Source organism: Humulus lupulus, chromosome 6, assembly GCF_963169125.1.
Source record: "Humulus lupulus chromosome 6, drHumLupu1.1, whole genome shotgun sequence".
Lineage (NCBI taxonomy): Eukaryota > Viridiplantae > Streptophyta > Magnoliopsida > Rosales > Cannabaceae > Humulus > Humulus lupulus.
Genome location: NC_084798.1, coordinates 62,694,672 through 62,703,526, shown reverse-complemented (window position 1 = coordinate 62,703,526; position 8,855 = coordinate 62,694,672).

Sequence of the window (8,855 nt, the reverse complement as noted above, 5' to 3'; positions counted from 1 at the left end):
GGAAATTCTTGTATGACTCGAACATCTCCAACTTTGAGTGATGTCTCCTTCTCCACATTCGTGATGTTGGCTAAGAATGCTTGACATCCTTTCTCCATCACTCTCTGAGCTTTGAGAGATGATACTAACGGGGTGCGTAGTCCTAAAGCTTGTCCCATGAAGCACAGTTTCTGGCCGTCAGGAGTCTCGAACATCACCTTCTTGCGTCTGCAGTCGATCGTTGCGCCATGCCGTGCTAGCCAATCCATGCCTAGTATGACGTCGAAGTCTTTGATCACCAGCTCTATCAGGTCTCCTTCTAGTTCCTTGTCCTCAATCTTGATTGGTACGCCTCGTACAATTCGTGATGATAGAACTACTTTGCCCGAAGGCAACTCGGTTGCAAACCTAGTTCTAAATCTTTCACTAGGTTTGTCTAGTTTATCTATCATTCCTAACGAAATATACGAATGAGTGGCTCCCGAATCAAATAATACATGACATAATTTATTGAGGATGGAAACTTGACCTGTGACCACCTTGTTGCTAGCATCCGCCTCTCCTTGGGTTAAAGCAAAAACCCGAGCAGGAACCATCTTTTCGTCCTTCTTTCCTTTCGGCTTTTGCTGAGGACAATCTTTCTTGCGATGCCCCTCTTGACCACAATTGAAACACTCCTTGGTGTTGGCACGGCATTCTCCGGGGTGCTTCTTCTGACATTTGGCACAGGACGGGTATTCCACGTAGTTTGACTTATTTCCCCCATTATTTGGTCGTGCCCTTTTATTGTTGTCGGCTTGCTTGTTGTCAGGATGCCTTCTCTTCTGTCCGTTACCGTTGTTGTTGAACTGACTGTTGCTGGACTGATTGTTGTTCCGACTGGCCTGAGGTTGGCTCTGCTGTCTAGGTTCCGGCTTGCTGGCTTCTTCTTTGCTCACGTTGGATTGCAACCTTTCTACTTCAATTACCGTCTCAAGAACGTCGGCATATGAAGTGTTTCCCGGGTTTGCTAGTTTAACCCCCATCTCGATCTTCGGGCGAAGTCCTCTAACAAACTTGTTCACCCTTAGATAGTCGGTTGGAACCAACTCTGCTGCGAACTTCGCTAAGCGATCGAACTGACGAGCATATTCCGCCACTGTTAAGTTCCCTTGCTTCAGATTGGTGAACTCCTCAACTCTCATAGCAAGCACTGCTGAATTGTAGTACTTCTTGTGGAAGAGCTCCACAAATCGGGTCCACGTCATAGTGGCAGCATCGTGGGATTGCTGGACCAAATCCCACCATATCCTGGCATCTTTCTTGAGTAAAGATGAGACGCAGGATATGCGGTCAGCATTATTGAGGTTCATGTGGGCTAGGATCGGCTCCACATTCCTTAGCCATTCTTCTGCTTCAAAGGGGTCCGTAGTCCCTTCGAAGTTCGGAGCGTGCTGCTTGCGGAACCTTTCGTACACTGGCTCCATGTGCTGTACAGGATAAGGAGCGTAGTTCGTCATAGGCCATCCCCCATACGGACCAACTTGTTGGGGTGCTGGGGCCATTGGCTGTGGCTGCGGCTGCGGCTGTGGCGGAGGCTGAGGCTGAGATTGAGCCTGTTGGCGTTGTTGCTGCAGAAGTTCCTCGACTTGTTGTCGTAGTCTGGCAATCTCTGCAGTGTTGTCAGCTGGCTGTGCCAGTGCGTTGCGGCGAGCAGTAACACGCACTCTCGTTCGGCGAACGGTAGGGACCGCATTGGTCGCTGGAACATCGCTGGAGGCGTTTCCGTTGGTGCGAGCAGATCTTCGGAGAGACATCGTAGCAGAGTTCTAACAGTTGAAAGAAACATGTTAGAACTTTTCCTAATAGGCTCTAAGGCAAAAACTTATTCTAAACAAACATATCTTGCACCTATTTATTATGACTTCTTATGAAAAATTATATAGGTCTTTATTTATTATTAGAGCGGGTTTCTATACTTAGAAAAACAAGTCATCTTTATTTTCTAAGTGTGTTTCTAATAATCCTATATGACTTAATTCTCAGGCTCGAAACTTATCTTTGTTCCAAAGTTAACCATATTGAGGGAGGGCTGGGATCAGTAAAATCGTTCCCACTACTAAGGCCCCCTAACTCTCAACAAGGAAACCAGGTTCATTGATTCGTATCCACCCTCACCGAACTCAGTCATTATTCATTTTATTTAGTATTTATTATGATTGAAAAAAAAAATTCAAACTCACACATGATATTCAAATAGCATGTTTATTCATTTGGAAAACAATTTCACTTATTACAATCATAACATAAAAGTAAATAAAACAAATAAAAACTACTAATCTAAAAATCGGGATCTTCTACATCCGATCCGTCATCTAACATATCATCATCTATTGCCTCATAGTCATCATCATCATGAGCATCAAAATGCCCTCTAGGAAGGTTTGTGAGAATCCTATTCTTTTGCTCATTGGTGAATTGAAATTCAAATTTTGCGGTGAACCTAACTAAGAGGAAATAGTATCTCATTGCTAATGGTGATTCATCCTCATCATTCATTTCTTCCCATATTTCTTCTAAGGCTGCTATTACAGGATGGAAATCTTTAAACAACCTAATCACTAATACATATTGTTCCGTTGATCTTAGCATTATTTGTTTATCCTCTTGAAGGCCACCTATCGCTTGGTGAAACAAAAGCAACCTTCGAGTAATCCTTTCTAGGGCTCCTACGGTGTTTCTTGGCTCCCTTATTATTTTTAAGGCCTTAATGGCTCGGATATCTTGGTAGGTTAAAGCTCCATTCATTTTTTTTTAACTGAAACATAAACACTAAAGTTAGCTATATACATAAGTAAAGTAACTTGTAACTTGTAACTTAAACACTTACTTGGCGGTCCGATTCGGAGCTTTGAGCATGTGTATCGAGGAGAACTTCATGCGAAGGAACCGTTTGCTCTGATACCAACTGTAATGACCCACTAATCTAGACTAATTGGACCATTATCGAAACTACACATAAAACTTACATTTTTACAAAAATACCATAATTTATTGAGTAACTTGAAAAATAAGAGTTATTTACAAAGAAACAGAATACTAAGAAGGATTATGGGATCCCATTGTTTTTAAAACAAAACATGATTTAAAATAAAAGACATTACATAATAATGCGGAAAATACACATAAAAACCATAAAAAAACATAAAAGGAGACTATATCCTCGAATCGAATAACGCTCGGCCCCTTGACTCCATTCATCATCGATACACATTCTCCAAGCGTCACGAATCTTTCCGCCTCTAAACTTATTTTCCTGCACATAAACAGAAAGGAGTGAGCCTAATGCCCAGCAAGGAAAATCTAACACAAAATCAGATACATAAATTCATAAGAAAACATAAAGACTTAACATAACACATATAACATACACTTATTATAATGGCCATTATTACTTGGGGTCCCATAGACTAAACAAGCTTATGCCCATGAGATTAGTGGGGTCCTACCAGCTAAATAGGCTTATGCCCACAATCTTTTTGGGGTCTTGTTAGTCAAATAGGGCATAAGCCCAAGCCTACAACATACACATCAATAACATATCCATAACAAAACATAACACATTAATAACATAAAACATATAGATAACACAAGCACATAACATATTAATTCTAGCCTATTTTCCTTACCAAAGTTACCGAGATTATGGACTGAGTTGGGATTGTTGGAACACTCCTAAAACCATAAGAATGAGTAAGTCTAAAGAAAGGAGATGAAATGAAAGAGATGGAAAGACTAAACCATAGAAAACATACTTACCGACTTATATGCTTAAAAGCTTGGATTCCCTAACCAAAATAAGAATAAGGTTAGGGGACTGAGTAGAAGGTTTTGAGAAAGGAAATAACATAAAAATACAGAAAAGAACTAGAGTCTTGGGTTTACCTCAAAGATTGCAAGACCAATCTAACATCCACCGAAATACTATAGCACTCACTTCCCAAAGTGTTTGATAAGCTTATGATGTTTAAGCTTATAGTTTTTCCCCAAACCAAGTGTTTACACTCTCACACTCACTTAACACTAGCAGCCTCTGAACTTAGAGCAAATGGTGAATAATGGCTGGGTACTAGGTCCTATTTATAGAGTTTGGGAATGAAAATATCTTGATTTTACTTGAATAAAAATAATGGCTTTTTAAGTGAAAATCATTTGAATAATCGTTCAGCAGAGGCTGAAGACTCGTTCAAAAGATGCTGGACTGTTGAAGGAGTTTGAATGGCTGAAGGGAAAAGAATTCAAAAGTATTTGAATTCATGCTGGTGGAGGCGATATATCGCCCCCTATAGGCGATATATCGCCTGGACCTTTGTTCCCGAGGCGACCGTGCATCGATTCGTGTTTTCCGTATCTACGTGCTGCGACATATCGCCCCCTATAGTTGCGATATATCGGCATACGCTGAATATTTAAACACGAATTTACACATTTTTAGCTAAGTTTGAATGGATTAAACAGCCTTGACTAAGCCCTCAACGTACTCAAGGCTGCTGACTGACCCTATAACATTCAAATTTTACCCTTATTTAATTTAATCCTCAAAAATACTTAATCCTTAATTACCATTCATAACATGTGCTTAAAATCCTATTGGTTGATGTCTAAACCTTATAATATAATAATATAATCCTTAATATCAGTCACATTAATCAAACCTTAGGTTATACTTAATATTCTTAAACTATAGGTTAAACTTAGAAAATCTATAAGTACTACTATGAGTGTCCAAATAACTCCCGGTCTGAACCAAAAATCCAAAGTAACAATGATAACACTAAACATACTATAATACTACTAAACAATTAGCTAAGTAAAGTTCTTGGACTCTACAGGTTTCCCTTGAGTTTTCCTTAGAGAGTGAAAGAGAGAGAGGGAAGTAAGAACTATCTTCAGTTGGGAGGAAATATGAGTCGGTTTCTAAAGTTTCTAAAGTTTCTAAACTATTCTCCTATTTTGTTTTACTTGACCTAAGTCTAAAGGGTTACCTCAAGGCTCGGGGTACTAGAACATCCCCGAGGGCGAAATGGTAAAATTTTCCATTATTCCCGCCTAGACATTCTATCCTTAAATATATCTCCAAATATTTATTTTCATGTCCCGATAATCCCATAACACCTAGTACCCGAATTACCTCTCGACTCACCCCGAGTCCGAATCTCAACCCCGTTGTGACTCTCTGGTTAAGCACTCCCCATGACTGTCTCGGATCATGCTGCACAGACATATCACATATATAACATTTATCACATTCATGCCCCTAATATCCAGACGGGGCCCACATGCACATTTAACTCACTAAACATGCATCACTATCATATATTCACATTAATTCACCCATTAAGATATTAAAGCATATTAAATCATTTATTGCCCTCCAGGCACACTAATCAAGGCCCTAAGCCCGATTAGCAAATTCGGGTTGTTACAACTCCAAAGTTAAGCATGCTTGACCTGGGGTAATCTAGGGATGGGTGACCTCCTGGGAAGTTTTTCTAGGAAGCATCTGAGTGAGGACAAAGCACGCTGAAAAGACTCGTGTTGGTTTGTAAGGCCAGTCGTCATTCCAGAAAGCAGCCATAGTGACGTGGGGTGTCACAAATGGTATCAGAGCCTTGACCCAGCCGGAAGTGTGGTCGACGGGGACGTCAGGCCCGTAAGGGGGGGGGGGGGGTGATTGTGACAGTAAGAATCCCGTGATCCTTAAGGGGAAAGACTGGGTAAGCTGTGCAATCCCACACCGCCTGGGGAAGGTCAAGTTTGATGATTCTAAGACTGTGTAGGTATGGGACTACACAGTTGAAGAGGGCTTAAATAGGTTGATGGGTACTACCTATATCAACAAGATGCATCTTCTTTCTGGTAGCCCATCACTTGAGAACTCCAAAGTTAAGCGTGGTTGACCTGGGGTAATCTAGGGATGGGTGACCTCCTGGGAAGTTTTCCTAGGAAGCATGTGAGTGAGGACAAAGCACACTGAAAAGACTAATGTTGATATGTAGGGCCAGTCGTCATTCCAGAAAGCAGCCACAGTGACGTGGGGCATCACAAATGGTATCAGAGCCTTGACCCAGCCGGAAGTGTGGCCGACGGGGACGTCGGGCCCATAAGGCGGGGGGGTGATTGTGACAGTCAGAATCCCGTGATCCGTAAGGGGAAAGACCGGGTAAGCTGTGTAATCCCACACCGCCTGGGGAAGTTCAAGTGTGATGATTCTAAGATTGTGTAGGTATGGGACTACACAGTTGAAGAGGGCTTAAATGGATTGATAGGTACTGCCTATATCAACAAGATGCATCTTCTTTTCGGTAGCCCATCACTTGAGAACTCCAAAGTTAAGCGTGCTTGACCTGGTGTAATCTAGGGATGGGTGACCTTCTGGGAAGTTTTCCTAGGAAGCATGTGAGTGAGGACAAAGCACGCTGAAAAGACTCATGTTGGTTTGTAGGGCCAGTCGTCATTCCAGAAAGCAGCCATAGTGACGTGGGGCGTCACACCAATAATTCTACAGGGCTAGTTATCTAAACAAGTTATATAAATTTATGGGGCTTGTTATCTAAACAAATCATATGCCCAAGGAATATACTATTGGGACTTGTTATCTAAACAAGTTATTTGTTATCTAAACAAATTATATGCTTGTTAACTAAACAAAACATATACCCAAGAACTAAAACATATCATAGCATAAACATATAACATAACATATCATAACATAAACATAACATAACATATAAGCACATAAAATCTATCCTATTTTCCTTACCAACACCGGGATATGAGAACAAGGACGGGATTTTGAACACTCCTAAAAAAAACAATACAAATGGTGAGTATTTCTAAAGAATAAAGAATGAATGTGGAAACTAAACCATCAAGAAGAAACTTACCAAAAAATAACTTAAGTTTCAAGAACCTAATAGAGAACCAATAACGAAAGTTAGGATCTGAATAAAAGGAACTAAAGAAAACTAAAGAATTTTCAAGAATTGGACTTAAAGAATAGGAGTACCTTAATTGACATTATGGATTGGTCTAACTCCAATACCGAAATACACTAAACCTCACTTCCCAAGTATTTTATAAAGCTTAAGAATGGCTAAGCTTTTTCCCAACCCAAGTGTTTATAACTCTATGGTAGTACTAGCACCTTGGAGTCTGATCACAACTGAAGAGTGAGGAGAAGGGCTGTGTTCTTAGTCTTATTTATAGAGTTCTAGGAATAAAAATCTTCTTTTTGGCTTTGAATAAAAATATTGAATTTAATTGAAAATATTTGAATATTCGCCAGTCAAAGGCTTAGGACTCGGTCAAATCATTCACAGGTAGGTCTAAGGAGTCAAAGCTTGTTTTAAAAATTAAGAATAAAAATTAAAAAAATAGAATCCTAACTTCTAACTTCCTAAATCTCGTAACTCTAAAGTCACCTGTAGTAAAATCAACATAACTGGAGCTGTAAGACTCCGATTTAGACCGTATTTATATCGTTAGAAATCTAATTCAATTATCTACAACTTTCTAGAAATACTATTTTTCAAAATTCATAATATAACTGGGTAAAAAATAGGTCGGAAATTACAATACTCTAAAGTTACGGGAAAATCTATTTAATTATCTAAATAACAATCTAATCCACAAATTTCTTAACTAACCGTAAAATAACAAACTCTAATTCCCTAATAATCATGCCTATGACAAGTGTCATATTCTTATTGGCTCTATCTAAACCTTAGGTTATAATAAATAATACACCTAGGACCAACAAAATTAATCAAACATTATGTTTTAATTAATATTCTTAAACTATAGGTTAAACTTATAAAATTCATAACTATTGCTATGAGTTTCCAACTAAGTCCCGGTTTGAATAAAAATCCACGGAATATAAAGTACTATAAAATAATACTAACTACTACTACTACTACTATCTAGCTAGTTAAGTAAATATTCTGGGACTCTACAAAACTCAAGCCAAACCAAAAACCATTTAAAGAATACACCCATGACCCTCTTAAAGATAACTCATACTCAAAATATTCTTAAGAAGGTATTAAAACACTACTGCGATATACCCCAATCGAAAAAGGTTCCAATTGTATCAAATGGGTGCATCAAAACCTCAAAAATATGCTTTTTAAGGCAGCTAGCATGGTCGCGCCAGGGCTAACTAGCCGAGTAGAGTGGTCGCGCTAGGGCTGGGCGCAGTCGCCCTTGTCCTCGAATAAAGAAATCTTAGATGTGAATTTAAACCTAGGTTTCTATACTGCCACGAATAATTCTAAGACCTCGGACCATTAAAACTACTAAGCAAAACTACTATTTAAAAATACATACATAGGATAATAGAACTTTATTATAATAATCCAAAATACGGAATCTCATTATTATTACATAAAATCATAAAGAAAGAAAACTTTTAATTAATTGTTCAAATACTAGATGCAGAAAAATAAATACGTAAATTAAAAAGACTCAAAAATATAAACTTCATCCTCGATCTTTTCTATCTAGCAGTCCATTCATTTAGTCCTCTCCCAATACACATGCCAAAGCTGCCATGAATACGTCCCGCCTTCCAAACATATTTTCCTACATCATCTAAACTAAAACGGAATGTGCCTAATGCCCAGCATGGAAAATCAACTAAAACATATCATACTGAAAAACTGAAAACATATATCATAAAACATATGACATAAGAACCTAAATCATAAAAACATAGGACTAGAACTATAGACTACGATAATGATAAAAATCTCAGGATTTGCAATCTAAGCAACTATATCTCCCAAGCGACTAAAAGACATAAAAACAAACATACATACACAAAGCACATATGT